The sequence below is a fragment of the Eleutherodactylus coqui genome, chromosome 2 (genome assembly GCF_035609145.1).
Source record: "Eleutherodactylus coqui strain aEleCoq1 chromosome 2, aEleCoq1.hap1, whole genome shotgun sequence".
NCBI lineage: Eukaryota > Metazoa > Chordata > Amphibia > Anura > Eleutherodactylidae > Eleutherodactylus > Eleutherodactylus coqui.
In genome coordinates, this window is record NC_089838.1 from 321,363,718 (window position 1) to 321,390,010 (window position 26,293).

Here is a 26,293-nt window from a genome sequence, read left to right on the forward strand (position 1 = left end):
GCATCACTGCTCCCTTTTCTACATCAAAAAAGCTTGCAAACTTTGATAAAAGACAACTTGACGGCTCTTTGGATACTGGAGAACGTGGCCAGTGGCCTTGGAGCTATTAGCACCACATTCTAACCCAACTGAGCTAATGCGCCATGAGGCAGAATGGCACATTTTGCCTCTTTGAGCCACATGCCTCATTGCTCCACTTTTCAAAAGAAAAAAGGCTGCTAACTTTTCCAAAGAAGAGCTTGTCGGCTCTTCAGACACTACGTAAGCTGGCCCGTACAGGGATCGAACCCGCGACCTTGGCGTTATTAGCACCACACTCTAACCCAACTGAGCTAACCGGCCATGATTTGTGCCTGTGTTTTTGGCCTCTTTGATCCACATACACATGCATCACTGCTCCCTTTTCTACATCAAAAAAGCTTGCAAACTTTGATAAAAGACAACTTGACGGCTCTTTGGATACTGGAGAACGTGGCCAGTGGCCTTGGAGCTATTAGCACCACATTCTAACCCAACTGAGCTAATGCGCCATGAGGCAGAATGGCACATTTTGCCTCTTTGAGCCACATGCCTCATTGCTCCACTTTTCAAAAGAAAAAAGGCTGCTAACTTTTCCAAAGAAGAGCTTGTCGGCTCTTCAGACACTACGTAAGCTGGCCCGTACGGGGATCGAACCCGCGACCTTGGCGTTATTAGCACCACGCTCTAACCCAACTGAGCTAACCGGCCATGATTTGTGCCTGTGTTTTTGGCCTCTTTGATCCACATACACATGCATCACTGCTCCCTTTTCTACATCAAAAAAGCTTGCAAACTTTGATAAAAGACAACTTGACGGCTCTTTGGATACTGGAGAACGTGGCCAGTTGCCTTGGAGCTATTAGCACCACATTCTAACCCAACTGAGCTAATGCGCCATGAGGCAGAATGGCACATTTTGCCTCTTTGAGCCACATGCCTCATTGCTCCACTTTTCAAAAGAAAAAAGGCTGCTAACTTTTCCAAAGAAGAGCTTGTCGGCTCTTCAGACACTACGTAAGCTGGCCCGTACGGGGATCGAACCCGCGACCTTGGCGTTATTAGCACCACGCTCTAACCCAACTGAGCTAACCGGCCATGATTTGTGCCTGTGTTTTTGGCCTCTTTGATCCACATACACATGCATCACTGCTCCCTTTTCTACATCAAAAAAGCTTGCAAACTTTGATAAAAGACAACTTGACGGCTCTTTGGATACTGGAGAACGTGGCCAGTGGCCTTGGAGCTATTAGCACCACATTCTAACCCAACTGAGCTAATGCGCCATGAGGCAGAATGGCACATTTTGCCTCTTTGAGCCACATGCCTCATTGCTCCACTTTTCAAAAGAAAAAAGGCTGCTAACTTTTCCAAAGAAAAGCTTGTCGGCTCTACAGACACTACGTAAGCTGGCCCGTACGGGGATCGAACCCGTGACCTTGGCGTTATTAGCACCACGCTCTAGCCCAACTGAGCTAACCAGCCATGATTTGTGCCTGTGTTTTTGGCCTCTTTGATCCACATACACATGCATCACTGCTCCCTTTTCTACATCAAAAAAGCTTGCAAACTTTGATAAAAGACAACTTGACGGCTCTTTGGATACTGGAGAACGTGGCCAGTGGCCTTGGAGCTATTAGCACCACATTCTAACCCAACTGAGCTAATGCGCCATGAGGCAGAATGGCACATTTTGCCTCTTTGAGCCACATGCCTCATTGCTCCACTTTTCAAAAGAAAAAAGGCTGCTAACTTTTCCAAAGAAGAGCTTGTCGGCTCTTCAGACACTACGTAAGCTGGCCCGTACGGGGATCGAACCCGCGACCTTGGCGTTATTAGCACCACGCTCTAACCCAACTGAGCTAACCGGCCATGATTTGTGCCTGTGTTTTTGGCCCTTTTTGATCCACATACACATGCATCACTGCTCCCTTTTCTACATCAAAAAAGCTTGCAAACTTTGATAAAAGACAACTTGACGGCTCTTTGGATACTGGAGAACGTGGCCAGTGGCCTTGGAGCTATTAGCACCACATTCTAACCCAACTGAGCTAATGCGCCATGAGGCAGAATGGCACATTTTGCCTCTTTGAGCCACATGCCTCATTGCTCCACTTTTCAAAAGAAAAAAGGCTGCTAACTTTTCCAAAGAAGAGCTTGTCGGCTCTTCAGACACTACGTAAGCTGGCCCGTACGGGGATCGAACCCGCGACCTTGGCGTTATTAGCACCACGCTCTAACCCAACTGAGCTAACCGACCAAGATTTGTGCCTGTGTTTTTGGCCTCTTTGATCCACATACACATGCATCACTGCTCCCTTTTCTACATCAAAAAAGCTTGCAAACTTTGATAAAAGACAACTTGACGGCTCTTTGGATACTGGAGAACGTGGCCAGTGGCCTTGGAGCTATTAGCACCACATTCTAACCCAACTGAGCTAATGCGCCATGAGGCAGAATGGCACATTTTGCCTCTTTGAGCCACATGCCTCATTGCTCCACTTTTCAAAAGAAAAAAGGCTGCTAACTTTTCCAAAGAAGAGCTTGTCGGCTCTTCAGACACTACGTAAGCTGGCCCGTACGGGGATCGAACCCGTGACCTTGGCGTTATTAGCACCACGCTCTAACCCAACTGAGCTAACCGGCCATGATTTGCGCCTGTGTTTTTGGCCTCTTTGATCCACATACACATGCATCACTGCTCCCTTTTCTACATCAAAAAAGCTTGCAAACTTTGATAAAAGACAACTTGACGGCTCTTTGGATACTGGAGAACGTGGCCAGTTGCCTTGGAGCTATTAGCACCACATTCTAACCCAACTGAGCTAATGCGCCATGAGGCAGAATGGCACATTTTGCCTCTTTGAGCCACATGCCTCATTGCTCCACTTTTCAAAAGAAAAAAGGCTGCTAACTTTTCCAAAGAACAGCTTGTCGGCTCTTCAGACACTACGTAAGCTGGCCCGTACGGGCATCGAACCCGCGACCTTGGCGTTATTAGCACCACGCTCTAACCCAACTGAGCTAACCGGCCATGATTTGTGCCTGTGTTTTTGGCCTCTTTGATCCACATACACATGCATCACTGCTCCCTTTTCTACATCAAAAAAGCTTGCAAACTTTGATAAAAGACAACTTGACGGCTCTTTGGATACTGGAGAACGTGGCCAGTGGCCTTGGAGCTATTAGCACCACATTCTAACCCAACTGAGCTAATGCGCCAGGAGGCAGAATGGCACATTTTGCCTCTTTGAGCCACATGCCTCATTGCTCCACTTTTCAAAAGAAAAAAGGCTGCTAACTTTTCCAAAGAAGAGCTTGTCGGCTCTTCAGACACTACGTAAGCTGGCCCGTACGGGGATCGAACCCGCGACCTTGGCGTTATTAGCACCACGCTCTAACCCAACTGAGCTAACCGACCAAGATTTGTGCCTGTGTTTTTGGCCTCTTTGATCCACATACACATGCATCACTGCTCCCTTTTCTACATCAAAAAAGCTTGCAAACTTTGATAAAAGACAACTTGACGGCTCTTTGGATACTGGAGAACGTGGCCAGTGGCCTTGGAGCTATTAGCACCACATTCTAACCCAACTGAGCTAATGCGCCATGAGGCAGAATGGCACATTTTGCCTCTTTGAGCCACATGCCTCATTGCTCCACTTTTCAAAAGAAAAAAGGCTGCTAACTTTTCCAAAGAAGAGCTTGTCGGCTCTTCAGACACTACGTAAGCTGGCCCGTACGGGGATCGAACCCGTGACCTTGGCGTTATTAGCACCACGCTCTAACCCAACTGAGCTAACCGGCCATGATTTGCGCCTGTGTTTTTGGCCTCTTTGATCCACATACACATGCATCACTGCTCCCTTTTCTACATCAAAAAAGCTTGCAAACTTTGATAAAAGACAACTTGACGGCTCTTTGGATACTGGAGAACGTGGCCAGTTGCCTTGGAGCTATTAGCACCACATTCTAACCCAACTGAGCTAATGCGCCATGAGGCAGAATGGCACATTTTGCCTCTTTGAGCCACATGCCTCATTGCTCCACTTTTCAAAAGAAAAAAGGCTGCTAACTTTTCCAAAGAAGAGCTTGTCGGCTCTTCAGACACTACGTAAGCTGGCCCGTACGGGGATCGAACCCGCGACCTTGGCGTTATTAGCACCACGCTCTAACCCAACTGAGCTAACCGGCCATGATTTGTGCCTGTGTTTTTGGCCTCTTTGATCCACATACACATGCATCACTGCTCCCTTTTCTACATCAAAAAAGCTTGCAAACTTTGATAAAAGACAACTTGACGGCTCTTTGGATACTGGAGAACGTGGCCAGTGGCCTTGGAGCTATTAGCACCACATTCTAACCCAACTGAGCTAATGCGCCAGGAGGCAGAATGGCACATTTTGCCTCTTTGAGCCACATGCCTCATTGCTCCACTTTTCAAAAGAAAAAAGGCTGCTAACTTTTCCAAAGAAGAGCTTGTCGGCTCTTCAGACACTACGTAAGCTGGCCCGTACAGGGATCGAACCCGCGACCTTGGCGTTATTAGCACCACGCTCTAACCCAACTGAGCTAACCGGCCATGATTTGTGCCTGTGTTTTTGGCCTCTTTGATCCACATACACATGCATCACTGCTCCCTTTTCTACATCAAAAAAGCTTGCAAACTTTGATAAAAGACAACTTGACGGCTCTTTGGATACTGGAGAACGTGGCCAGTTGCCTTGGAGCTATTAGCACCACATTCTAACCCAACTGAGCTAATGCGCCATGAGGCAGAATGGCACATTTTGCCTCTTTGAGCCACATGCCTCATTGCTCCACTTTTCAAAAGAAAAAAGGCTGCTAACTTTTCCAAAGAAGAGCTTGTCGGCTCTTCAGACACTACGTAAGCTGGCCCGTACGGGGATCGAACCCGTGACCTTGGCGTTATTAGCACCACGCTCTAACCCAACTGAGCTAACCGGCCATGATTTGTGCCTGTGTTTTTGGCCTCTTTGATCCACATACACATGCATCACTGCTCCCTTTTCTACATCAAAAAAGCTTGCAAACTTTGATAAAAGACAACTTGACGGCTCTTTGGATACTGGAGAACGTGGCCAGTGGCCTTGGAGCTATTAGCACCACATTCTAACCCAACTGAGCTAATGCGCCATGAGGCAGAATGGCACATTTTGCCTCTTTGAGCCACATGCCTCATTGCTCCACTTTTCAAAAGAAAAAAGGCTGCTAACTTTTCCAAAGAAGAGCTTGTCGGCTCTTCAGACACTACGTAAGCTGGCCCGTACGGGGATCGAACCCGCGACCTTGGCGTTATTAGCACCACACTCTAACCCAACTGAGCTAACCGGCCATGATTTGTGCCTGTGTTTTTGGCCTCTTTGATCCACATACACATGCATCACTGCTCCCTTTTCTACATCAAAAAAGCTTGCAAACTTTGATAAAAGACAACTTGACGGCTCTTTGGATACTGGAGAACGTGGCCAGTGGCCTTGGAGCTATTAGCACCACATTCTAACCCAACTGAGCTAATGCGCCATGAGGCAGAATGGCACATTTTGCCTCTTTGAGCCACATGCCTCATTGCTCCACTTTTCAAAAGAAAAAAGGCTGCTAACTTTTCCAAAGAAGAGCTTGTCGGCTCTTCAGACACTACGTAAGCTGGCCCGTACGGGGATGGAACCCGTGACCTTGGCGTTATTAGCACCACACTCTAACCCAACTGAGCTAACCAGCCATGATTTGTGCCTGTGTTTTTGGCCTCTTTGATCCACATACACATGCATCACTGCTCCCTTTTCTACATCAAAAAAGCTTGCAAACTTTGATAAAAGACAACTTGACGGCTCTTTGGATACTGGAGAACGTGGCCAGTGGCCTTGTAGCTATTAGCACCACATTCTAACCCAACTGAGCTAATGCGCCATGAGGCAGAATGGCACATTTTGCCTCTTTGAGCCACATGCCTCATTGCTCCACTTTTCAAAAGAAAAAAGGCTGCTAACTTTTCCAAAGAAGAGCTTGTCGGCTCTTCAGACACTACGTAAGCTGGCCCGTACGGGGATCGAACCCGTGACCTTGGCGTTATTAGCACCACGCTCTAACCCAACTGAGCTAACCGGCCATGATTTGCGCCTTTGTTTTTGGCCTCTTTGATCCACATACACATGCATCACTGCTCCCTTTTCTACATCAAAAAAGCTTGCAAACTTTGATAAAAGACAACTTGACGGCTCTTTGGATACTGGAGAACGTGGCCAGTTGCCTTGGAGCTATTAGCACCACATTCTAACCCAACTGAGCTAATGCGCCATGAGGCAGAATGGCACATTTTGCCTCTTTGAGCCACATGCCTCATTGCTCCACTTTTCAAAAGAAAAAAGGCTGCTAACTTTTCCAAAGAAGAGCTTGTCGGCTCTTCAGACACTACGTAAGCTGGCCCGTACGGGGATCGAACCCGTGACCTTGGCGTTATTAGCACCACGCTCTAACCCAACTGAGCTAACCGGCCATGATTTGTGCCTGTGTTTTTGGCCTCTTTGATCCACATACACATGCATCACTGCTCCCTTTTCTACATCAAAAAAGCTTGCAAACTTTGATAAAAGACAACTTGACGGCTCTTTGGATACTGGAGAACGTGGCCAGTGGCCTTGGAGCTATTAGCACCACATTCTAACCCAACTGAGCTAATGCGCCATGAGGCAGAATGGCACATTTTGCCTCTTTGAGCCACATGCCTCATTGCTCCACTTTTCAAAAGAAAAAAGGCTGCTAACTTTTCCAAAGAAGAGCTTGTCGGCTCTTCAGACACTACGTAAGCTGGCCCGTACGGGGATCGAACCCGCGACCTTGGCGTTATTAGCACCACACTCTAACCCAACTGAGCTAACCGGCCATGATTTGTGCCTGTGTTTTTGGCCTCTTTGATCCACATACACATGCATCACTGCTCCCTTTTCTACATCAAAAAAGCTTGCAAACTTTGATAAAAGACAACTTGACGGCTCTTTGGATACTGGAGAACGTGGCCAGTGGCCTTGGAGCTATTAGCACCACATTCTAACCCAACTGAGCTAATGCGCCATGAGGCAGAATGGCACATTTTGCCTCTTTGAGCCACATGCCTCATTGCTCCACTTTTCAAAAGAAAAAAGGCTGCTAACTTTTCCAAAGAAGAGCTTGTCGGCTCTTCAGACACTACGTAAGCTGGCCCGTACGGGGATCGAACCCGCGACCTTGGCGTTATTAGCACCACGCTCTAACCCAACTGAGCTAACCGGCCATGATTTGTGCCTGTGTTTTTGGCCTCTTTGATCCACATACACATGCATCACTGCTCCCTTTTCTACATCAAAAAAGCTTGCAAACTTTGATAAAAGACAACTTGACGGCTCTTTGGATACTGGAGAACGTGGCCAGTTGCCTTGGAGCTATTAGCAGCACATTCTAACCCAACTGAGCTAATGCGCCATGAGGCAGAATGGCACATTTTGCCTCTTTGAGCCACATGCCTCATTGCTCCACTTTTCAAAAGAAAAAAGGCTGCTAACTTTTCCAAAGAAGAGCTTGTCGGCTCTTCAGACACTACGTAAGCTGGCCCGTACGGGGATCGAACCCGCGACCTTGGCGTTATTAGCACCACGCTCTAACCCAACTGAGCTAACCGGCCATGATTTGTGCCTGTGTTTTTGGCCTCTTTGATCCACATACACATGCATCACTGCTCCCTTTTCTACATCAAAAAAGCTTGCAAACTTTGATAAAAGACAACTTGACGGCTCTTTGGATACTGGAGAACGTGGCCAGTGGCCTTGGAGCTATTAGCACCACCCTCTAACCCAACTGAGCTAATGCGCCATGAGGCAGAATGGCACATTTTGCCTCTTTGAGCCACATGCCTCATTGCTCCACTTTTCAAAAGAAAAAAGGCTGCTAACTTTTCCAAAGAAGAGCTTGTCGGCTCTTCAGACACTACGTAAGCTGGCCCGTACGGGGATCGAACCCGTGACCTTGGCGTTATTAGCACCACGCTCTAACCCAACTGAGCTAACCAGCCATGATTTGTGCCTGTGTTTTTGGCCTCTTTGATCCACATACACATGCATCACTGCTCCCTTTTCTACATCAAAAAAGCTTGCAAACTTTGATAAAAGACAACTTGACGGCTCTTTGGATACTGGAGAACGTGGCCAGTGGCCTTGGAGCTATTAGCACCACATTCTAACCCAACTGAGCTAATGCGCCATGAGGCAGAATGGCACATTTTGCCTCTTTGAGCCACATGCCTCATTGCTCCACTTTTCAAAAGAAAAAAGGCTGCTAACTTTTCCAAAGAAGAGCTTGTCGGCTCTTCAGACACTACGTAAGCTGGCCCGTACGGGGATCGAACCCGTGACCTTGGCGTTATTAGCACCACGCTCTAACCCAACTGAGCTAACCGGCCATGATTTGCGCCTTTGTTTTTGGCCTCTTTGATCCACATACACATGCATCACTGCTCCCTTTTCTACATCAAAAAAGCTTGCAAACTTTGATAAAAGACAACTTGACGGCTCTTTGGATACTGGAGAACGTGGCCAGTGAACTTGGAGCTATTAGCACCACATTCTAACCCAACTGAGCTAATGCGCCATGAGGCAGAATGGCACATTTTGCCTCTTTGAGCCACATGCCTCATTGCTCCACTTTTCAAAAGAAAAAAGGCTGCTAACTTTTCCAAAGAAGAGCTTGTCGGCTCTGCAGACACTACGTAAGCTGGCCCGTATGGGGATCGAACCCGCGACCTTGGCATTATTAGCACCATGCTCTAACCCAACTGAGCTAACCGGCCATGATTTGTGACTGTGTTTTTGGCCTCTTTGATCAACATACACATGCATCACTGCTCCCTTTTCTACATCAAAAAAGCTTGCAAACTTTGATAAAAGACAACTTGACGGCTCTTTGGATACTGGAGAACGTGGCCAGTGGCCTTGGAGCTATTAGCACCACATTCTAACCCAACTGAGCTAATGCGCCATGAGGCAGAATGGCACATTTTGCCTCTTTGAGCCACATGCCTCATTGCTCCACTTTTCAAAAGAAAAAAGGCTGCTAACTTTTCCAAAGAAGAGCTTGTCGGCTCTTCAGACACTACGTAAGCTGGCCCGTACAGGGATCGAACCCGCGACCTTGGCGTTATTAGCACCACGCTCTAACCCAACTGAGCTAACCGGCCATGATTTGTGCCTGTGTTTTTGGCCTCTTTGATCCACATACACATGCATCACTGGTCCCTTTTCTACATCAAAAAAGCTTGCAAACTTTGATAAAAGACAACTTGACGGCTCTTTGGATACTGGAGAACGTGGCCAGTTGCCTTGGAGCTATTAGCACCACATTCTAACCCAACTGAGCTAATGCGCCATGAGGCAGAATGGCACATTTTGCCTCTTTGAGCCACATGCCTCATTGCTCCACTTTTCAAAAGAAAAAAGGCTGCTAACTTTTCCAAAGAAGAGCTTGTCGGCTCTTCAGACACTACGTAAGCTGGCCCGTACGGGGATCGAACCCGTGACCTTGGCGTTATTAGCACCACGCTCTAACCCAACTGAGCTAACCGGCCATGATTTGTGCCTGTGTTTTTGGCCTCTTTGATCCACATACACATGCATCACTGCTCCCTTTTCTACATCAAAAAAGCTTGCAAACTTTGATAAAAGACAACTTGACGGCTCTTTGGATACTGGAGAACGTGGCCAGTGGCCTTGGAGCTATTAGCACCACATTCTAACCCAACTGAGCTAATGCGCCATGAGGCAGAATGGCACATTTTGCCTCTTTGAGCCACATGCCTCATTGCTCCACTTTTCAAAAGAAAAAAGGCTGCTAACTTTTCCAAAGAAGAGCTTGTCGGCTCTTCAGACACTACGTAAGCTGGCCCGTACGGGGATCGAACCCGCGACCTTGGCGTTATTAGCACCACACTCTAACCCAACTGAGCTAACCGGCCATGATTTGTGCCTGTGTTTTTGGCCTCTTTGATCCACATACACATGCATCACTGCTCCCTTTTCTACATCAAAAAAGCTTGCAAACTTTGATAAAAGACAACTTGACGGCTCTTTGGATACTGGAGAACGTGGCCAGTGGCCTTGGAGCTATTAGCACCACATTCTAACCCAACTGAGCTAATGCGCCATGAGGCAGAATGGCACATTTTGCCTCTTTGAGCCACATGCCTCATTGCTCCACTTTTCAAAAGAAAAAAGGCTGCTAACTTTTCCAAAGAAGAGCTTGTCAGCTCTTCAGACACTACGAAAGCTGGCCCGTACAGGGATCGAACCCGCGACCTTGGCGTTATTAGCACCACGCTCTAACCCAACTGAGCTAACCGGCCATGATTTGTGCCTGTGTTTTTGGCCTCTTTGATCCACATACACATGCATCACTGCTCCCTTTTCTACATCAAAAAAGCTTGCAAACTTTGATAAAAGACAACTTGACGGCTCTTTGGATACTGGAGAACGTGGCCAGTTGCCTTGGAGCTATTAGCACCACATTCTAACCCAACTGAGCTAATGCGCCATGAGGCAGAATGGCACATTTTGCCTCTTTGAGCCACATGCCTCATTGCTCCACTTTTCAAAAGAAAAAAGGCTGCTAACTTTTCCAAAGAAGAGCTTGTCGGCTCTTCAGACACTACGTAAGCTGGCCCGTACGGGGATCGAACCCGCAACCTTGGCGTTATTAGCACCACGCTCTAACCCAACTGAGCTAACCGGCCATGATTTGTGCCTGTGTTTTTGGCCTCTTTGATCCACATACACATGCATCACTGCTCCCTTTTCTACATCAAAAAAGCTTGCAAACTTTGATAAAAGACAACTTGACGGCTCTTTGGATACTGGAGAACGTGGCCAGTGGCCTTGGAGCTATTAGCACCACATTCTAACCCAACTGAGCTAATGCGCCATGAGGCAGAATGGCACATTTTGCCTCTTTGAGCCACATGCCTCATTGCTCCACTTTTCAAAAGAAAAAAGGCTGCTAACTTTTCCAAAGAAGAGCTTGTCGGCTCTTCAGACACTACGTAAGCTGGCCCGTACGGGGATCGAACCCGCGACCTTGGCGTTATTAGCACCACGCTCTAACCCAACTGAGCTAACCGGCCATGATTTGTGCCTGTGTTTTTGGCCTCTTTGATCCACATACACATGCATCACTGCTCCCTTTTCTACATCAAAAAAGCTTGCAAACTTTGATAAAAGACAACTTGACGGCTCTTTGGATACTGGAGAACGTGGCCAGTTGCCTTGGAGCTATTAGCACCACATTCTAACCCAACTGAGCTAATGCGCCATGAGGCAGAATGGCACATTTTGCCTCTTTGAGCCACATGCCTCATTGCTCCACTTTTCAAAAGAAAAAAGGCTGCTAACTTTTCCAAAGAAGAGCTTGTCAGCTCTTCAGACACTACGTAAGCTGGCCCGTACGGGGATCGAACCCGCGACCTTGGCGTTATTAGCACCACGCTCTAACCCAACTGAGCTAACCGGCCATGATTTGTGCCTGTGTTTTTGGCCTCTTTGATCCACATACACATGCATCACTGCTCCCTTTTCTACATCAAAAAAGCTTGCAAACTTTGATAAAAGACAACTTGACGGCTCTTTGGATACTGGAGAACGTGGCCAGTGGCCTTGGAGCTATTAGCACCACATTCTAACCCAACTGAGCTAATGCGCCATGAGGCAGAATGGCACATTTTGCCTCTTTGAGCCACATGCCTCATTGCTCCACTTTTCAAAAGAAAAAAGGCTGCTAACTTTTCCAAAGAAGAGCTTGTCGGCTCTTCAGACACTACGTAAGCTGGCCCGTACGGGGATGGAACCCGTGACCTTGGCGTTATTAGCACCACACTCTAACCCAACTGAGCTAACCAGCCATGATTTGTGCCTGTGTTTTTGGCCTCTTTGATCCACATACACATGCATCACTGCTCCCTTTTCTACATCAAAAAAGCTTGCAAACTTTGATAAAAGACAACTTGACGGCTCTTTGGATACTGGAGAACGTGGCCAGTGGCCTTGTAGCTATTAGCACCACATTCTAACCCAACTGAGCTAATGCGCCATGAGGCAGAATGGCACATTTTGCCTCTTTGAGCCACATGCCTCATTGCTCCACTTTTCAAAAGAAAAAAGGCTGCTAACTTTTCCAAAGAAGAGCTTGTCGGCTCTTCAGACACTACGTAAGCTGGCCCGTACGGGGATCGAACCCGTGACCTTGGCGTTATTAGCACCACGCTCTAACCCAACTGAGCTAACCGGCCATGATTTGCGCCTTTGTTTTTGGCCTCTTTGATCCACATACACATGCATCACTGCTCCCTTTTCTACATCAAAAAAGCTTGCAAACTTTGATAAAAGACAACTTGACGGCTCTTTGGATACTGGAGAACGTGGCCAGTGAACTTGGAGCTATTAGCACCACATTCCAACCCAACTGAGCTAATGCGCCATGAGGCAGAATGGCACATTTTGCCTCTTTGAGCCACATGCCTCATTGCTCCACTTTTCAAAAGAAAAAAGGCTGCTAACTTTTCCAAAGAAGAGCTTGTCGGCTCTTCAGACACTACGTAAGCTGGCCCGTACGGGGATCGAACCCGCGACCTTGGCGTTATTAGCACCACGCTCTAACCCAACTGAGCTAACCGGCCATGATTTGTGCCTGTGTTTTTGGCCTCTTTGATCCACATACACATGCATCACTGCTCCCTTTTCTACATCAAAAAAGCTTGCAAACTTTGATAAAAGACAACTTGACGGCTCTTTGGATACTGGAGAACGTGGCCAGTGGCCTTGGAGCTATTAGCACCACATTCTAACCCAACTGAGCTAATGCGCCATGAGGCAGAATGGCACATTTTGCCTCTTTGAGCCACATGCCTCATTGCTCCACTTTTCAAAAGAAAAAAGGCTGCTAACTTTTCCAAAGAAGAGCTTGTCGGCTCTTCAGACACTACGTAAGCTGGCCCGTACGGGGATCGAACCCGCGACCTTAGCGATATTAGCACCACGCTCTAACCCAACTGAGCTAACCGGCCAAGATTTGTGACTGTGTTTTTGGCCTCTTTGATCCACATACACATGCATCACTGCTCCCTTTTCTACATCAAAAAAGCTTGCAAACTTTGATAAAAGACAACTTGATGGCTCTTTGGATACTGGAGAACGTGGCCAGTGGCCTTGGAGCTATTAGCACCACATTCTAACCCAACTGAGCTAATGAGGCAGAATGGCACATTTTGCCTCTTTGAGCCACATGCCTCATTGCTCCACTTTTCAAAAGAAAAAAGGCTGCTAACTTTTCCAAAGAAGAGCTTGTCGGCTCTTCAGACACTACGTAAGCTGGCCCGTACGGGGATCGAACCCGCGACCTTGGCGTTATTAGCACCACGCTCTAACCCAACTGAGCTAACCGGCCAAGATTTGTGCCTGTGTTTTTGGCCTCTTTGATCCACATACACATGCATCACTGCTCCCTTTTCTACATCAAAAAAGCTTGCAAACTTTGATAAAAGACAACTTGGCGGCTCTTTGGATACTGGAGAACGTGGCCAGTGGCCTTGGAGCTATTAGCACCACATTCTAACCCAACTGAGCTAATGCGCCATGAGGCAGAATGGCACATTTTGCCTCTTTGAGCCACATGCCTCATTGCTCCACTTTTCAAAAGAAAAAAGGCTGCTAACTTTTCCAAAGAAGAGCTTGTCGGCTCTTCAGACACTACGTAAGCTGGCCCGTACGGGGATCGAACCCGTGACCTTGGCGTTATTAGCACCACGCTCTAACCCAACTGAGCTAACCGGCCATGATTTGCGCCTGCGTTTTTGGCCTCTTTGATCCACATACACATGCATCACTGCTCCCTTTTCTACATCAAAAAAGCTTGCAAACTTTGATAAAAGACAACTTGACGGCTCTTTGGATACTGGAGAACGTGGCCAGTGAACTTGGAGCTATTAGCACCACATTCTAACCCAACTGAGCTAATGCGCCATGAGGCAGAATGGCACATTTTGCCTCTTTGAGCCACATGCCTCATTGCTCCACTTTTCAAAAGAAAAAAGGCTGCTAACTTTTCCAAAGAAGAGCTTGTCGGCTCTTCAGACACTACGTAAGCTGGCCCGTACGGGGATCGAACCCGCGACCTTGGCGTTATTAGCACCACGCTCTAACCCAACTGAGCTAACCGGCCATGATTTGTGCCTGTGTTTTTGGCCTCTTTGATCCACATACACATGCATCACTGCTCCCTTTTCTACATCAAAAAAGCTTGCAAACTTTGATAAAAGACAACTTGACGGCTCTTTGGATACTGGAGAACGTGGCCAGTGGCCTTGGAGCTATTAGCACCACATTCTAACCCAACTGAGCTAATGCGCCATGAGGCAGAATGGCACATTTTGCCTCTTTGAGCCACATGCCTCATTGCTCCACTTTTCAAAAGAAAAAAGGCTGCTAACTTTTCCAAAGAAGAGCTTGTCGGCTCTTCAGACACTACGTAAGCTGGCCCGTACGGGGATCGAACCCGTGACCTTGGCGTTATTAGCACCACGCTCTAACCCAACTGAGCTAACCGGCCATGGTTTGCGCCTGTGTTTTTGGCCTCTTTGATCCACATACACATGCATCACTGCTCCCTTTTCTACATCAAAAAAGCTTGCAAACTTTGATAAAAGACAACTTGACGGCTCTTTGGATACTGGAGAACGTGGCCAGTGAACTTGGAGCTATTAGCACCACATTCTAACCCAACTGAGCTAATGCGCCATGAGGCAGAATGGCACATTTTGCCTCTTTGAGCCACATGCCTCATTGCTCCACTTTTCAAAAGAAAAAAGGCTGCTAACTTTTCCAAAGAAGAGCTTGTCGGCTCTTCAGACACTACGTAAGCTGGCCCGTACGGGGATCGAACCCGCGACCTTGGCGTTATTAGCACCACGCTCTAACCCAACTGAGCTAACCGGCCATGATTTGTGCCTGTGTTTTTGGCCTCTTTGATCCACATACACATGCATCACTGCTCCCTTTTCTACATCAAAAAAGCTTGCAAACTTTGATAAAAGACAACTTGACGGCTCTTTGGATACTGGAGAACGTGGCCAGTGGCCTTGGAGCTATTAGCACCACATTCTAACCCAACTGAGCTAATGCGCCATGAGGCAGAATGGCACATTTTGCCTCTTTGAGCCACATGCCTCATTGCTCCACTTTTCAAAAGAAAAAAGGCTGCTAACTTTTCCAAAGAAGAGCTTGTCGGCTCTTCAGACACTACGTAAGCTGGCCCGTACGGGGATCGAACCCGCGACCTTGGCGTTATTAGCACCACACTCTAACCCAACTGAGCTAACCGGCCATGATTTGTGCCTGTGTTTTTGGCCTCTTTGATCCACATACACATGCATCACTGCTCCCTTTTCTACATCAAAAAAGCTTGCAAACTTTGATAAAAGACAACTTGACGGCTCTTTGGATACTGGAGAACGTGGCCAGTGGCCTTGGAGCTATTAGCACCACATTCTAACCCAACTGAGCTAATGCGCCATGAGGCAGAATGGCACATTTTGCCTCTTTGAGCCACATGCCTCATTGCTCCACTTTTCAAAAGAAAAAAGGCTGCTAACTTTTCCAAAGAAGAGCTTGTCGGCTCTTCAGACACTACGTAAGCTGGCCCGTACGGGGATCGAACCCGCGACCTTGGCGTTATTAGCACCACGCTCTAACCCAACTGAGCTAACCGGCCATGATTTGTGCCTGTGTTTTTGGCCTCTTTGATCCACATACACATGCATCACTGCTCCCTTTTCTACATCAAAAAAGCTTGCAAACTTTGATAAAAGACAACTTGACGGCTCTTTGGATACTGGAGAACGTGGCCAGTTGCCTTGGAGCTATTAGCACCACATTCTAACCCAACTGAGCTAATGCGCCATGAGGCAGAATGGCACATTTTGCCTCTTTGAGCCACATGCCTCATTGCTCCACTTTTCAAAAGAAAAAAGGCTGCTAACTTTTCCAAAGAAGAGCTTGTCGGCTCTTCAGACACTACGTAAGCTGGCCCGTACGGGGATCGAACCCGCAACCTTGGCGTTATTAGCACCACGCTCTAACCCAACTGAGCTAACCGGCCATGATTTGTGCCTGTGTTTTTGGCCTCTTTGATCCACATACACATGCATCACTGCTCCCTTTTCTACATCAAAAAAGCTTGCAAACTTTGATAAAAGACAACTTGACGGCTCTTTGGATACTGGAGAACGTGGCCAGTGGCCTTGGAGCTATTAGCACCACATTCTAACCCAACTGAGCTAATGCGCCATGAGGCAGAATGGCACATTTTGCCTCTTTGAGCCACATGCCTCATTGCTCCACTTTTCAAAAGAAAAAAGGCTGCTAACTTTTCCAAAGAAGAGCTTGTCGGCTCTTCAGACACTACGTAAGCTGGCCCGTACAGGGATCGAACCCGCGACCTTGGCGTTATTAGCACCACGCTCTAACCCAACTGAGCTAACCGGCCATGATTTGTGCCTGTGTTTTTGGCCTCTTTGATCCACATACACATGCATCACTGCTCCCTTTTCTACATCAAAAAAGCTTGCAAACTTTGATAAAAGACAACTTGACGGCTCTTTGGATACTGGAGAACGTGGCCAGTGGCCTTGGAGCTATTAGCACCACATTCTAACCCAACTGAGCTAATGCGCCATGAGGCAGAATGGCACATTTTGCCTCTTTGAGCCACATGCCTCATTGCTCCACTTTTCAAAAGAAAAAAGGCTGCTAACTTTTCCAAAGAAGAGCTTGTCGGCTCTTCAGACACTACGTAAGCTGGCCCGTACGGGGATGGAACCCGTGACCTTGGCGTTATTAGCACCACGCTCTAACCCAACTGAGCTAACCAGCCATGATTTGTGCCTGTGTTTTTGGCCTCTTTGATCCACATACACATGCATCACTGCTCCCTTTTCTACATCAAAAAAGCTTGCAAACTTTGATAAAAGACAACTTGACGGCTCTTTGGATACTGGAGAACGTGGCCAGTGGCCTTGGAGCTATTAGCACCACATTCTAACCCAACTGAGCTAATGCGCCATGAGGCAGAATGGCACATTTTGCCTCTTTGAGCCACATGCCTCATTGCTCCACTTTTCAAAAGAAAAAAGGCTGCTAACTTTTCCAAAGAAGAGCTTGTCGGCTCTTCAGACACTACGTAAGCTGGCCCGTACGGGGATCGAACCCGTGACCTTGGCGTTATTAGCACCACGCTCTAACCCAACTGAGCTAACCGGCCATGATTTGCACCTTTGTTTTTGGCCTCTTTGATCCACATACACATGCATCACTGCTCCCTTTTCTACATCAAAAAAGCTTGCAAACTTTGATAAAAGACAACTTGACGGCTCTTTGGATACTGGAGAACGTGGCCAGTGAACTTGGAGCTATTAGCACCACATTCTAACCCAACTGAGCTAATGCGCCATGAGGCAGAATGGCACATTTTGCCTCTTTGAGCCACATGCCTCATTGCTCCACTTTTCAAAAGAAAAAAGGCTGCTAACTTTTCCAAAGAAGAGCTTGTCGGCTCTTCAGACACTACGTAAGCTGGCCCGTACGGGGATCGAACCCGCGACCTTGGCGTTATTAGCACCACGCTCTAACCCAACTGAGCTAACCGGCCATGATTTGTGCCTGTGTTTTTGGCCTCTTTGATCCACATACACATGCATCACTGCTCCCTTTTCTACATCAAAAAAGCTTGCAAACTTTGATAAAAGACAACTTGATGGCTCTTTGGATACTGGAGAACGTGGCCAGTGGCCTTGGAGCTATTAGCACCACATTCTAACCCAACTGAGCTAATGCGCCATGAGGCAGAATGGCACATTTTGCCTCTTTGAGCCACATGCCTCATTGCTCCACTTTTCAAAAGAAAAAAGGCTGCTAACTTTTCCAAAGAAGAGCTTGTCGGCTCTTCAGACACTACGTAAGCTGGCCCGTACGGGGATCGAACCCGCGACCTTGGCGTTATTAGCACCACGCTCTAACCCAACTGAGCTAACCGGCCATGATTTGTGCCTGTGTTTTTGGCCTCTTTGATCCACATACACATGCATCACTGCTCCCTTTTCTACATCAAAAAAGCTTGCAAACTTTGATAAAAGACAACTTGACGGCTCTTTGGATACTGGAGAACGTGGCCAGTGGCCTTGGAGCTATTAGCACCACATTCTAACCCAACTGAGCTAATGCGCCATGAGGCAGAATGGCACATTTTGCCTCTTTGAGCCACATGCCTCATTGCTCCACTTTTCAAAAGAAAAAAGGCTGCTAACTTTTCCAAAGAAGAGCTTGTCGGCTCTTCAGACACTACGTAAGCTGGCCCGTACGGGGATCGAACCCGCGACCTTAGCGATATTAGCACCACGCTCTAACCCAACTGAGCTAACCGGCCAAGATTTGTGACTGTGTTTTTGGCCTCTTTGATCCACATACACATGCATCACTGCTCCCTTTTCTACATCAAAAAAGCTTGCAAACTTTGATAAAAGACAACTTGATGGCTCTTTGGATACTGGAGAACGTGGCCAGTGGCCTTGGAGCTATTAGCACCACATTCTAACCCAACTGAGCTAATGCGCCATGAGGCAGAATGGCACATTTTGCCTCTTTGAGCCACATGCCTCATTGCTCCACTTTTCAAAAGAAAAAAGGCTGCTAACTTTTCCAAAGAAGAGCTTGTCGGCTCTTCAGACACTACGTAAGCTGGCCCGTACGGGGATCGAACCCGCGACCTTGGCGTTATTAGCACCACGCTCTAACCCAACTGAGCTAACCGGCCAAGATTTGTGCCTGTGTTTTTGGCCTCTTTGATCCACATACACATGCATCACTGCTCCCTTTTCTACATCAAAAAAGCTTGCAAACTTTGATAAAAGACAACTTGACGGCTCTTTGGATACTGGAGAACGTGGCCAGTGGCCTTGGAGCTATTAGCACCACATTCTAACCCAACTGAGCTAATGCGCCATGAGGCAGAATGGCACATTTTGCCTCTTTGAGCCACATGCCTCATTGCTCCACTTTTCAAAAGAAAAAAGGCTGCTAACTTTTCCAAAGAAGAGCTTGTCGGCTCTTCAGACACTACGTAAGCTGGCCCGTACGGGGATCGAACCCGTGACCTTGGCGTTATTAGCACCACGCTCTAACCCAACTGAGCTAACCGGCCATGATTTGCGCCTGTGTTTTTGGCCTCTTTGATCCACATACACATGCATCACTGCTCCCTTTTCTACATCAAAAAAGCTTGCAAACTTTGATAAAAGACAACTTGACGGCTCTTTGGATACTGGAGAACGTGGCCAGTGAACTTGGAGCTATTAGCACCACATTCTAACCCAACTGAGCTAATGCGCCATGAGGCAGAATGGCACATTTTGCCTCTTTGAGCCACATGCCTCATTGCTCCACTTTTCAAAAGAAAAAAGGCTGCTAACTTTTCCAAAGAAGAGCTTGTCGGCTCTTCAGACACTACGTAAGCTGGCCCGTACAGGGATCGAACCCGCGACCTTGGCGTTATTAGCACCACGCTCTAACCCAACTGAGCTAACCGGCCATGATTTGTGCCTGTGTTTTTGGCCTCTTTGATCCACATACACATGCATCACTGCTCCCTTTTCTACATCAAAAAAGCTTGCAAACTTTGATAAAAGACAACTTGACGGCTCTTTGGATACTGGAGAACGTGGCCAGTGGCCTTGGAGCTATTAGCACCACATTCTAACCCAACTGAGCTAATGCGCCATGAGGCAGAATGGCACATTTTGCCTCTTTGAGCCACATGCCTCATTGCTCCACTTTTCAAAAGAAAAAAGGCTGCTAACTTTTCCAAAGAAGAGCTTGTCGGCTCTTCAGACACTACGTAAGCTGGCCCGTACGGGGATCGAACCCGTGACCTTGGCGTTATTAGCACCACGCTCTAACCCAACTGAGCTAACCGGCCATGGTTTGCGCCTGTGTTTTTGGCCTCTTTGATCCACATACACATGCATCACTGCTCCCTTTTCTACATCAAAAAAGCTTGCAAACTTTGATAAAAGACAACTTGACGGCTCTTTGGATACTGGAGAACATGGCCAGTGAACTTGGAGCTATTAGCACCACATTCTAACCCAACTGAGCTAATGCGCCATGAGGCAGAATGGCACATTTTGCCTCTTTGAGCCACATGCCTCATTGCTCCACTTTTCAAAAGAAAAAAGGCTGCTAACTTTTCCAAAGAAGAGCTTGTCGGCTCTTCAGACACTACGTAAGCTGGCCCGTACGGGGAGCGAACCAGCGACCTTGGCGTTATTAGCACCACGCTCTAACCCAACTGAGCTAACCGGCCATGATTTGTGCCTGTGTTTTTGGCCTCTTTGATCCACATACACATGCATCACTGCTCCCTTTTCTACATCAAAAAAGCTTGCAAACTTTGATAAAAGACAACTTGACGGCTCTTTGGATACTGGAGAACGTGGCCAGTGGCCTTGGAGCTATTAGCACCACATTCTAACCCAACTGAGCTAATGCGCCATGAGGCAGAATGGCACATTTTGCCTCTTTGAGCCACATGCCTCATTGCTCCACTTTTCAAAAGAAAAAAGGCTGCTAACTTTTCCAAAGAAGAGCTTGTCGGCTCTTCAGACACTACGTAAGCTGGCCCGTACGGGGATCGAACCCGCGACCTTGGCGTTATTAGCACCACACTCTAACCCAACTGAGCTAACCGGCCATGATTTGTGCCTGTGTTTTTGGCCTCTTTGATCCACATACACATGCATCACTGCTCCCTTTTCTACATCAAAAAAGCTTGCAAACTTTGATAAAAGACAACTTGACGGCTCTTTGGATACTGGAGAACGTGGCCAGTTGCCTTGGAGCTATTAGCACCACATTCTAACCCAACTGAGCTAATGCGCCATGAGGCAGAATGGCACATTTTGCCTCTTTGAGCCACATGCCTCATTGCTCCACTTTTCAAAAGAAAAAAGGCTGCTAACTTTTCCAAAGAAGAGCTTGTCGGCTCTTCAGACACTACGTAAGCTGGCCCGTACGGGGATCGAACCCGCGACCTTGGCGTTATTAGCACCACGCTCTAACCCAACTGAGCTAACCGGCCATGATTTGTGCCTGTGTTTTTGGCCTCTTTGATCCACATACACATGCATCACTGCTCCCTTTTCTACATCAAAAAAGCTTGCAAACTTTGATAAAAGACAACTTGACGGCTCTTTGGATACTGGAGAACGTGGCCAGTTGCCTTGGAGCTATTAGCACCACATTCTAACCCAACTGAGCTAATGCGCCATGAGGCAGAATGGCACATTTTGCCTCTTTGAGCCACATGCCTCATTGCTCCACTTTTCAAAAGAAAAAAGGCTGCTAACTTTTCCAAAGAAGAGCTTGTCGGCTCTTCAGACACTACGTAAGCTGGCCCGTACGGGGATCGAACCCGCAACCTTGGCGTTATTAGCACCACGCTCTAACCCAACTGAGCTAACCGGCCATGATTTGTGCCTGTGTTTTTGGCCTCTTTGATCCACATACACATGCATCACTGCTCCCTTTTCTACATCAAAAAAGCTTGCAAACTTTGATAAAAGACAACTTGACGGCTCTTTGGATACTGGAGAACGTGGCCAGTGGCCTTGGAGCTATTAGCACCACATTCTAACCCAACTGAGCTAATGCGCCATGAGGCAGAATGGCACATTTTGCCTCTTTGAGCCACATGCCTCATTGCTCCACTTTTCAAAAGAAAAAAGGCTGCTAACTTTTCCAAAGAAGAGCTTGTCGGCTCTTCAGACACTACGTAAGCTGGCCCGTACGGGGATGGAACCCGTGACCTTGGCGTTATTAGCACCACGCTCTAACCCAACTGAGCTAACCAGCCATGATTTGTGCCTGTGTTTTTGGCCTCTTTGATCCACATACACATGCATCACTGCTCCCTTTTCTACATCAAAAAAGCTTGCAAACTTTGATAAAAGACAACTTGATGGCTCTTTGGATACTGGAGAACGTGGCCAGTGGCCTTGGAGCTATTAGCACCACATTCTAACCCAACTGAGCTAATGCGCCATGAGGCAGAATGGCACATTTTGCCTCTTTGAGCCACATGCCTCATTGCTCCACTTTTCAAAAGAAAAAAGGCTGCTAACTTTTCCAAAGAAGAGCTTGTCGGCTCTTCAGACACTACGTAAGCTGGCCCGTACGGGGATCGAACCCGCGACCTTGGCGTTATTAGCACCACGCTCTAACCCAACTGAGCTAACCGGCCATGATTTGTGCCTGTGTTTTTGGCCTCTTTGATCCACATACACATGCATCACTGCTCCCTTTTCTACATCAAAAAAGCTTGCAAACTTTGATAAAAGACAACTTGACGGCTCTTTGGATACTGGAGAACGTGGCCAGTGGCCTTGGAGCTATTAGCACCACATTCTAACCCAACTGAGCTAATGCGCCATGAGGCAGAATGGCACATTTTGCCTCTTTGAGCCACATGCCTCATTGCTCCACTTTTCAAAAGAAAAAAGGCTGCTAACTTTTCCAAAGAAGAGCTTGTCGGCTCTTCAGACACTACGTAAGCTGGCCCGTACGGGGATCGAACCCGCGACCTTGGCGTTATTAGCACCACACTCTAACCCAACTGAGCTAACCGGCCATGATTTGTGCCTGTGTTTTTGGCCTCTTTGATCCACATACACATGCATCACTGCTCCCTTTTCTACATCAAAAAAGCTTGCAAACTTTGATAAAAGACAACTTGACGGCTCTTTGGATACTGGAGAACGTGGCCAGTTGCCTTGGAGCTATTAGCACCACATTCTAACCCAACTGAGCTAATGCGCCATGAGGCAGAATGGCACATTTTGCCTCTTTGAGCCACATGCCTCATTGCTCCACTTTTCAAAAGAAAAAAGGCTGCTAACTTTTCCAAAGAAGAGCTTGTCGGCTCTTCAGACACTACGTAAGCTGGCCCGTACGGGGATCGAACCCGCGACCTTGGCGTTATTAGCACCACGCTCTAACCCAACTGAGCTAACCGGCCATGATTTGTGCCTGTGTTTTTGGCCTCTTTGATCCACATACACATGCATCACTGCTCCCTTTTCTACATCAAAAAAGCTTGCAAACTTTGATAAAAGACAACTTGACGGCTCTTTGGATACTGGAGAACGTGGCCAGTTGCCTTGGAGCTATTAGCACCACATTCTAACCCAACTGAGCTAATGCGCCATGAGGCAGAATGGCACATTTTGCCTCTTTGAGCCACATGCCTCATTGCTCCACTTTTCAAAAGAAAAAAGGCTGCTAACTTTTCCAAAGAAGAGCTTGTCGGCTCTTCAGACACTACGTAAGCTGGCCCGTACGGGGATCGAACCCGTGACCTTGGCGTTATTAGCACCACGCTCTAACCCAACTGAGCTAACCGGCCATGATTTGCACCTTTGTTTTTGGCCTCTTTGATCCACATACACATGCATCACTGCTCCCTTTTCTACATCAAAAAAGCTTGCAAACTTTGATAAAAGACAACTTGACGGCTCTTTGGATACTGGAGAACGTGGCCAGTGAACTTGGAGCTATTAGCACCACATTCTAACCCAACTGAGCTAATGCGCCATGAGGCAGAATGGCACATTTTGCCTCTTTGAGCCACATGCCTCATTGCTCCACTTTTCAAAAGAAAAAAGGCTGCTAACTTTTCCAAAGAAGAGCTTGTCGGCTCTTCAGACACTACGTAAGCTGGCCCGTACGGGGATCGAACCCGCGACCTTGGCGTTATTAGCACCACGCTCTAACCCAACTGAGCTAACCGGCCATGATTTGTGCCTGTGTTTTTGGCCTCTTTGATCCACATACACATGCATCACTGCTCCCTTTTCTACATCAAAAAAGCTTGCAAACTTTGATAAAAGACAACTTGATGGCTCTTTGGATACTGGAGAACGTGGCCAGTGGCCTTGGAGCTATTAGCACCACATTCTAACCCAACTGAGCTAATGCGCCATGAGGCAGAATGGCACATTTTGCCTCTTTGAGCCACATGCCTCATTGCTCCACTTTTCAAAAGAAAAAAGGCTGCTAACTTTTCCAAAGAAGAGCTTGTCGGCTCTTCAGACACTACGTAAGCTGGCCCGTACGGGGATCGAACCCGCGACCTTGCGTTATTAGCACCACGCTCTAACCCAACTGAGCTAACCGGCCATGATTTGTGCCTGTGTTTTTGGCCTCTTTGATCCACATACACATGCATCACTGCTCCCTTTTCTACATCAAAAAAGCTTGCAAACTTTGATAAAAAGACAACTTGACGGCTCTTTGGATACTGGAGAACGTGGCCAGTGGCCTTGGAGCTATTAGCACCACATTCTAACCCAACTGAGCTAATGCGCCATGAGGCAGAATGGCACATTTTGCCTCTTTGAGCCACATGCCTCATTGCTCCACTTTTCAAAAGAAAAAAGGCTGCTAACTTTTCCAAAGAAGAGCTTGTCGGCTCTTCAGACACTACGTAAGCTGGCCCGTACGGGGATCGAACCCGCGACCTTAGGCGTTATTAGCACCACGCTCTAACCCAACTGAGCTAACCGGCCAAGATTTGTGACTGTGTTTTTGGCCTCTTTGATCCACATACACATGCATGCACTGCTCCCTTTTCTACATCAAAAAAGCTTGCAAACTTTGATAAAAGACAACTTGATGGCTCTCTTGGATACTGGAGAACGTGGCCAGTGGCCTTGGAGCTATTAGCACACATTCTAACCCAACTGAGGCTAATGCGCCATGAGGGCAGAATGCACATTTTGCCTCTTTGAGCCACATGCCTCATTGCTCCACTTTTCAAAGAAAAAAGGCTGCTAACTTTTCAAAGAAGAGCTTGTCGGCTCTTCAGACACTACGTAAGCTGGCCCGTACGGGGATCGAACCCGCGACCTTGGCGTTATTAGCACCACGCTCTAACCCAACTGAGCTAACCGGCCAAGATTTGTGCCTGTGTTTTTGGCCTCTTTGATCCACATACACATGCATCACTGCTCCCTTTTCTACATCAAAAAGCTTGCAAACTTTGATAAAAGACAACTTGACGGCTCTTTGGATACTGGAGAACGTGGCCAGTGGCCTTGGAGCTATTAGCACCACATTCTAACCCAACTGAGCTAATGCGCCATGAGGCAGAATGGCACATTTTGCCTCTTTGAGCCACATGCCTCATTGCTCCACTTTTCAAAGAAAAAAGGCTGCTAACTTTTCCAAAGAAGAGCTTGTCGCTCTTCAGACACTACGTAAGCTGGCCCGTACGGGGATCGAACCCGCGACCTTGGCGTTATTAGCACCACGCTCTAACCCAACTGAGCTAGACCGGCCATGATTTGCGCCTGTGTTTTTGGCCTCTTTGATCCACATACACATGCATCACTGCTCCCTTTTCTACATCAAAAAAGCTTGCAAACTTTGATAAAAGACACTTGACGGCTCTTTGGATACTGGAGAACGTGGCCAGTGGACTTGGAGCTATTAGCACCACATTCTAACCCAACTGAGCTAATGCGCCATGAGGCAGAATGGCACATTTTGCCTCTTTGAGCCACATGCCTCATTGCTCCACTTTTCAAAAGAAAAAAGGCTGCTAACTTTTCCAAAGAAGAGCTTGTCGGCTCTTCAGACACTACGTAAGCTGGCCCGTACAGGGATCGAACCCGCGACCTTGGCGTTATTAGCACCACGCTCTAACCCAACTTAGCTAACCGGCCATGATTTGTGCCTGTGTTTTTGGCCTCTTTGATCCACATACACATGCATCACTGCTCCCTTTTCTACATCAAAAAAGCTTGCAAACTTTGATAAAAGACAACTTGACGGCTCTTTGGATACTGGAGAACGTGGGCCAGTGGCCTTGGAGCTATTAGCACGCACATTCTAACCCAACTGAGCTAATGCGCCATGAGGCAGAATGGCACATTTTGCCTCTTTGAGCCACATGCCTCATTGCTCCACTTTTCAAAAGAAAAAAGGCTGCTAACTTTTCCAAAGAAGAGCTTGTCGGCTCTTCAGACACTACGTAAGCTGGCCCGTACGGGGATCGAACCCGTGACCTTGGCGTTATTAGCACCACGCTCTAACCCAACTGAGCTAACGGCCATGGTTTGCGCCTGTGTTTTTGGCCTCTA

At 47.5% G+C, this 26,293-nt stretch overlaps 37 non-coding genes across 37 annotated transcripts; all 37 read right to left on the bottom strand.

Moving 5' to 3' along the window:
- Nucleotides 1-654: 654 nt before the first annotated feature.
- On the bottom strand, nt 655-729 carry TRNAI-AAU (transfer RNA isoleucine (anticodon AAU)). The gene has a single exon. It is a non-coding gene; the product is annotated as a tRNA-Ile (tRNA).
- Nucleotides 730-1,041: 312 nt separating this feature from the next.
- Nucleotides 1,042-1,116, bottom strand: TRNAI-AAU (transfer RNA isoleucine (anticodon AAU)). The gene has a single exon. It is a non-coding gene; the product is annotated as a tRNA-Ile (tRNA).
- Nucleotides 1,117-1,428: 312 nt separating this feature from the next.
- Nucleotides 1,429-1,503, bottom strand: TRNAI-AAU (transfer RNA isoleucine (anticodon AAU)). The gene has a single exon. It is a non-coding gene; the product is annotated as a tRNA-Ile (tRNA).
- Nucleotides 1,504-1,815: 312 nt separating this feature from the next.
- TRNAI-AAU (transfer RNA isoleucine (anticodon AAU)) lies at nt 1,816-1,890 on the bottom strand. Its single transcript has one exon. It is a non-coding gene; the product is annotated as a tRNA-Ile (tRNA).
- Nucleotides 1,891-2,590: 700 nt separating this feature from the next.
- TRNAI-AAU (transfer RNA isoleucine (anticodon AAU)) lies at nt 2,591-2,665 on the bottom strand. Its single transcript has one exon. It is a non-coding gene; the product is annotated as a tRNA-Ile (tRNA).
- Nucleotides 2,666-3,751: 1,086 nt separating this feature from the next.
- TRNAI-AAU (transfer RNA isoleucine (anticodon AAU)) lies at nt 3,752-3,826 on the bottom strand. Its single transcript has one exon. It is a non-coding gene; the product is annotated as a tRNA-Ile (tRNA).
- Nucleotides 3,827-4,138: 312 nt separating this feature from the next.
- On the bottom strand, nt 4,139-4,213 carry TRNAI-AAU (transfer RNA isoleucine (anticodon AAU)). The gene has a single exon. It is a non-coding gene; the product is annotated as a tRNA-Ile (tRNA).
- Nucleotides 4,214-4,912: 699 nt separating this feature from the next.
- TRNAI-AAU (transfer RNA isoleucine (anticodon AAU)) lies at nt 4,913-4,987 on the bottom strand. The gene has a single exon. It is a non-coding gene; the product is annotated as a tRNA-Ile (tRNA).
- Nucleotides 4,988-6,073: 1,086 nt separating this feature from the next.
- On the bottom strand, nt 6,074-6,148 carry TRNAI-AAU (transfer RNA isoleucine (anticodon AAU)). The gene has a single exon. It is a non-coding gene; the product is annotated as a tRNA-Ile (tRNA).
- Nucleotides 6,149-6,460: 312 nt separating this feature from the next.
- TRNAI-AAU (transfer RNA isoleucine (anticodon AAU)) lies at nt 6,461-6,535 on the bottom strand. The gene has a single exon. It is a non-coding gene; the product is annotated as a tRNA-Ile (tRNA).
- A 699-nt stretch (nt 6,536-7,234) lies between these two features.
- Nucleotides 7,235-7,309, bottom strand: TRNAI-AAU (transfer RNA isoleucine (anticodon AAU)). Its single transcript has one exon. It is a non-coding gene; the product is annotated as a tRNA-Ile (tRNA).
- A 312-nt stretch (nt 7,310-7,621) lies between these two features.
- On the bottom strand, nt 7,622-7,696 carry TRNAI-AAU (transfer RNA isoleucine (anticodon AAU)). The gene has a single exon. It is a non-coding gene; the product is annotated as a tRNA-Ile (tRNA).
- Nucleotides 7,697-8,008: 312 nt separating this feature from the next.
- TRNAI-AAU (transfer RNA isoleucine (anticodon AAU)) lies at nt 8,009-8,083 on the bottom strand. The gene has a single exon. It is a non-coding gene; the product is annotated as a tRNA-Ile (tRNA).
- Nucleotides 8,084-8,395: 312 nt separating this feature from the next.
- Nucleotides 8,396-8,470, bottom strand: TRNAI-AAU (transfer RNA isoleucine (anticodon AAU)). Its single transcript has one exon. It is a non-coding gene; the product is annotated as a tRNA-Ile (tRNA).
- Nucleotides 8,471-9,556: 1,086 nt separating this feature from the next.
- On the bottom strand, nt 9,557-9,631 carry TRNAI-AAU (transfer RNA isoleucine (anticodon AAU)). Its single transcript has one exon. It is a non-coding gene; the product is annotated as a tRNA-Ile (tRNA).
- A 1,473-nt stretch (nt 9,632-11,104) lies between these two features.
- TRNAI-AAU (transfer RNA isoleucine (anticodon AAU)) lies at nt 11,105-11,179 on the bottom strand. The gene has a single exon. It is a non-coding gene; the product is annotated as a tRNA-Ile (tRNA).
- A 312-nt stretch (nt 11,180-11,491) lies between these two features.
- On the bottom strand, nt 11,492-11,566 carry TRNAI-AAU (transfer RNA isoleucine (anticodon AAU)). The gene has a single exon. It is a non-coding gene; the product is annotated as a tRNA-Ile (tRNA).
- Nucleotides 11,567-12,265: 699 nt separating this feature from the next.
- TRNAI-AAU (transfer RNA isoleucine (anticodon AAU)) lies at nt 12,266-12,340 on the bottom strand. Its single transcript has one exon. It is a non-coding gene; the product is annotated as a tRNA-Ile (tRNA).
- Nucleotides 12,341-12,652: 312 nt separating this feature from the next.
- On the bottom strand, nt 12,653-12,727 carry TRNAI-AAU (transfer RNA isoleucine (anticodon AAU)). Its single transcript has one exon. It is a non-coding gene; the product is annotated as a tRNA-Ile (tRNA).
- A 692-nt stretch (nt 12,728-13,419) lies between these two features.
- On the bottom strand, nt 13,420-13,494 carry TRNAI-AAU (transfer RNA isoleucine (anticodon AAU)). Its single transcript has one exon. It is a non-coding gene; the product is annotated as a tRNA-Ile (tRNA).
- A 312-nt stretch (nt 13,495-13,806) lies between these two features.
- Nucleotides 13,807-13,881, bottom strand: TRNAI-AAU (transfer RNA isoleucine (anticodon AAU)). The gene has a single exon. It is a non-coding gene; the product is annotated as a tRNA-Ile (tRNA).
- A 312-nt stretch (nt 13,882-14,193) lies between these two features.
- Nucleotides 14,194-14,268, bottom strand: TRNAI-AAU (transfer RNA isoleucine (anticodon AAU)). Its single transcript has one exon. It is a non-coding gene; the product is annotated as a tRNA-Ile (tRNA).
- Nucleotides 14,269-14,580: 312 nt separating this feature from the next.
- Nucleotides 14,581-14,655, bottom strand: TRNAI-AAU (transfer RNA isoleucine (anticodon AAU)). The gene has a single exon. It is a non-coding gene; the product is annotated as a tRNA-Ile (tRNA).
- Nucleotides 14,656-14,967: 312 nt separating this feature from the next.
- On the bottom strand, nt 14,968-15,042 carry TRNAI-AAU (transfer RNA isoleucine (anticodon AAU)). Its single transcript has one exon. It is a non-coding gene; the product is annotated as a tRNA-Ile (tRNA).
- Nucleotides 15,043-15,741: 699 nt separating this feature from the next.
- Nucleotides 15,742-15,816, bottom strand: TRNAI-AAU (transfer RNA isoleucine (anticodon AAU)). The gene has a single exon. It is a non-coding gene; the product is annotated as a tRNA-Ile (tRNA).
- Nucleotides 15,817-17,289: 1,473 nt separating this feature from the next.
- TRNAI-AAU (transfer RNA isoleucine (anticodon AAU)) lies at nt 17,290-17,364 on the bottom strand. Its single transcript has one exon. It is a non-coding gene; the product is annotated as a tRNA-Ile (tRNA).
- A 312-nt stretch (nt 17,365-17,676) lies between these two features.
- TRNAI-AAU (transfer RNA isoleucine (anticodon AAU)) lies at nt 17,677-17,751 on the bottom strand. Its single transcript has one exon. It is a non-coding gene; the product is annotated as a tRNA-Ile (tRNA).
- A 312-nt stretch (nt 17,752-18,063) lies between these two features.
- TRNAI-AAU (transfer RNA isoleucine (anticodon AAU)) lies at nt 18,064-18,138 on the bottom strand. The gene has a single exon. It is a non-coding gene; the product is annotated as a tRNA-Ile (tRNA).
- A 699-nt stretch (nt 18,139-18,837) lies between these two features.
- Nucleotides 18,838-18,912, bottom strand: TRNAI-AAU (transfer RNA isoleucine (anticodon AAU)). The gene has a single exon. It is a non-coding gene; the product is annotated as a tRNA-Ile (tRNA).
- A 312-nt stretch (nt 18,913-19,224) lies between these two features.
- Nucleotides 19,225-19,299, bottom strand: TRNAI-AAU (transfer RNA isoleucine (anticodon AAU)). The gene has a single exon. It is a non-coding gene; the product is annotated as a tRNA-Ile (tRNA).
- Nucleotides 19,300-19,998: 699 nt separating this feature from the next.
- On the bottom strand, nt 19,999-20,073 carry TRNAI-AAU (transfer RNA isoleucine (anticodon AAU)). The gene has a single exon. It is a non-coding gene; the product is annotated as a tRNA-Ile (tRNA).
- Nucleotides 20,074-21,159: 1,086 nt separating this feature from the next.
- On the bottom strand, nt 21,160-21,234 carry TRNAI-AAU (transfer RNA isoleucine (anticodon AAU)). Its single transcript has one exon. It is a non-coding gene; the product is annotated as a tRNA-Ile (tRNA).
- A 1,086-nt stretch (nt 21,235-22,320) lies between these two features.
- On the bottom strand, nt 22,321-22,395 carry TRNAI-AAU (transfer RNA isoleucine (anticodon AAU)). The gene has a single exon. It is a non-coding gene; the product is annotated as a tRNA-Ile (tRNA).
- A 699-nt stretch (nt 22,396-23,094) lies between these two features.
- Nucleotides 23,095-23,169, bottom strand: TRNAI-AAU (transfer RNA isoleucine (anticodon AAU)). Its single transcript has one exon. It is a non-coding gene; the product is annotated as a tRNA-Ile (tRNA).
- Nucleotides 23,170-23,481: 312 nt separating this feature from the next.
- On the bottom strand, nt 23,482-23,556 carry TRNAI-AAU (transfer RNA isoleucine (anticodon AAU)). The gene has a single exon. It is a non-coding gene; the product is annotated as a tRNA-Ile (tRNA).
- Nucleotides 23,557-23,868: 312 nt separating this feature from the next.
- On the bottom strand, nt 23,869-23,943 carry TRNAI-AAU (transfer RNA isoleucine (anticodon AAU)). The gene has a single exon. It is a non-coding gene; the product is annotated as a tRNA-Ile (tRNA).
- A 1,087-nt stretch (nt 23,944-25,030) lies between these two features.
- Nucleotides 25,031-25,105, bottom strand: TRNAI-AAU (transfer RNA isoleucine (anticodon AAU)). The gene has a single exon. It is a non-coding gene; the product is annotated as a tRNA-Ile (tRNA).
- Between the last annotated feature and the right edge of the window lie 1,188 nt (nt 25,106-26,293).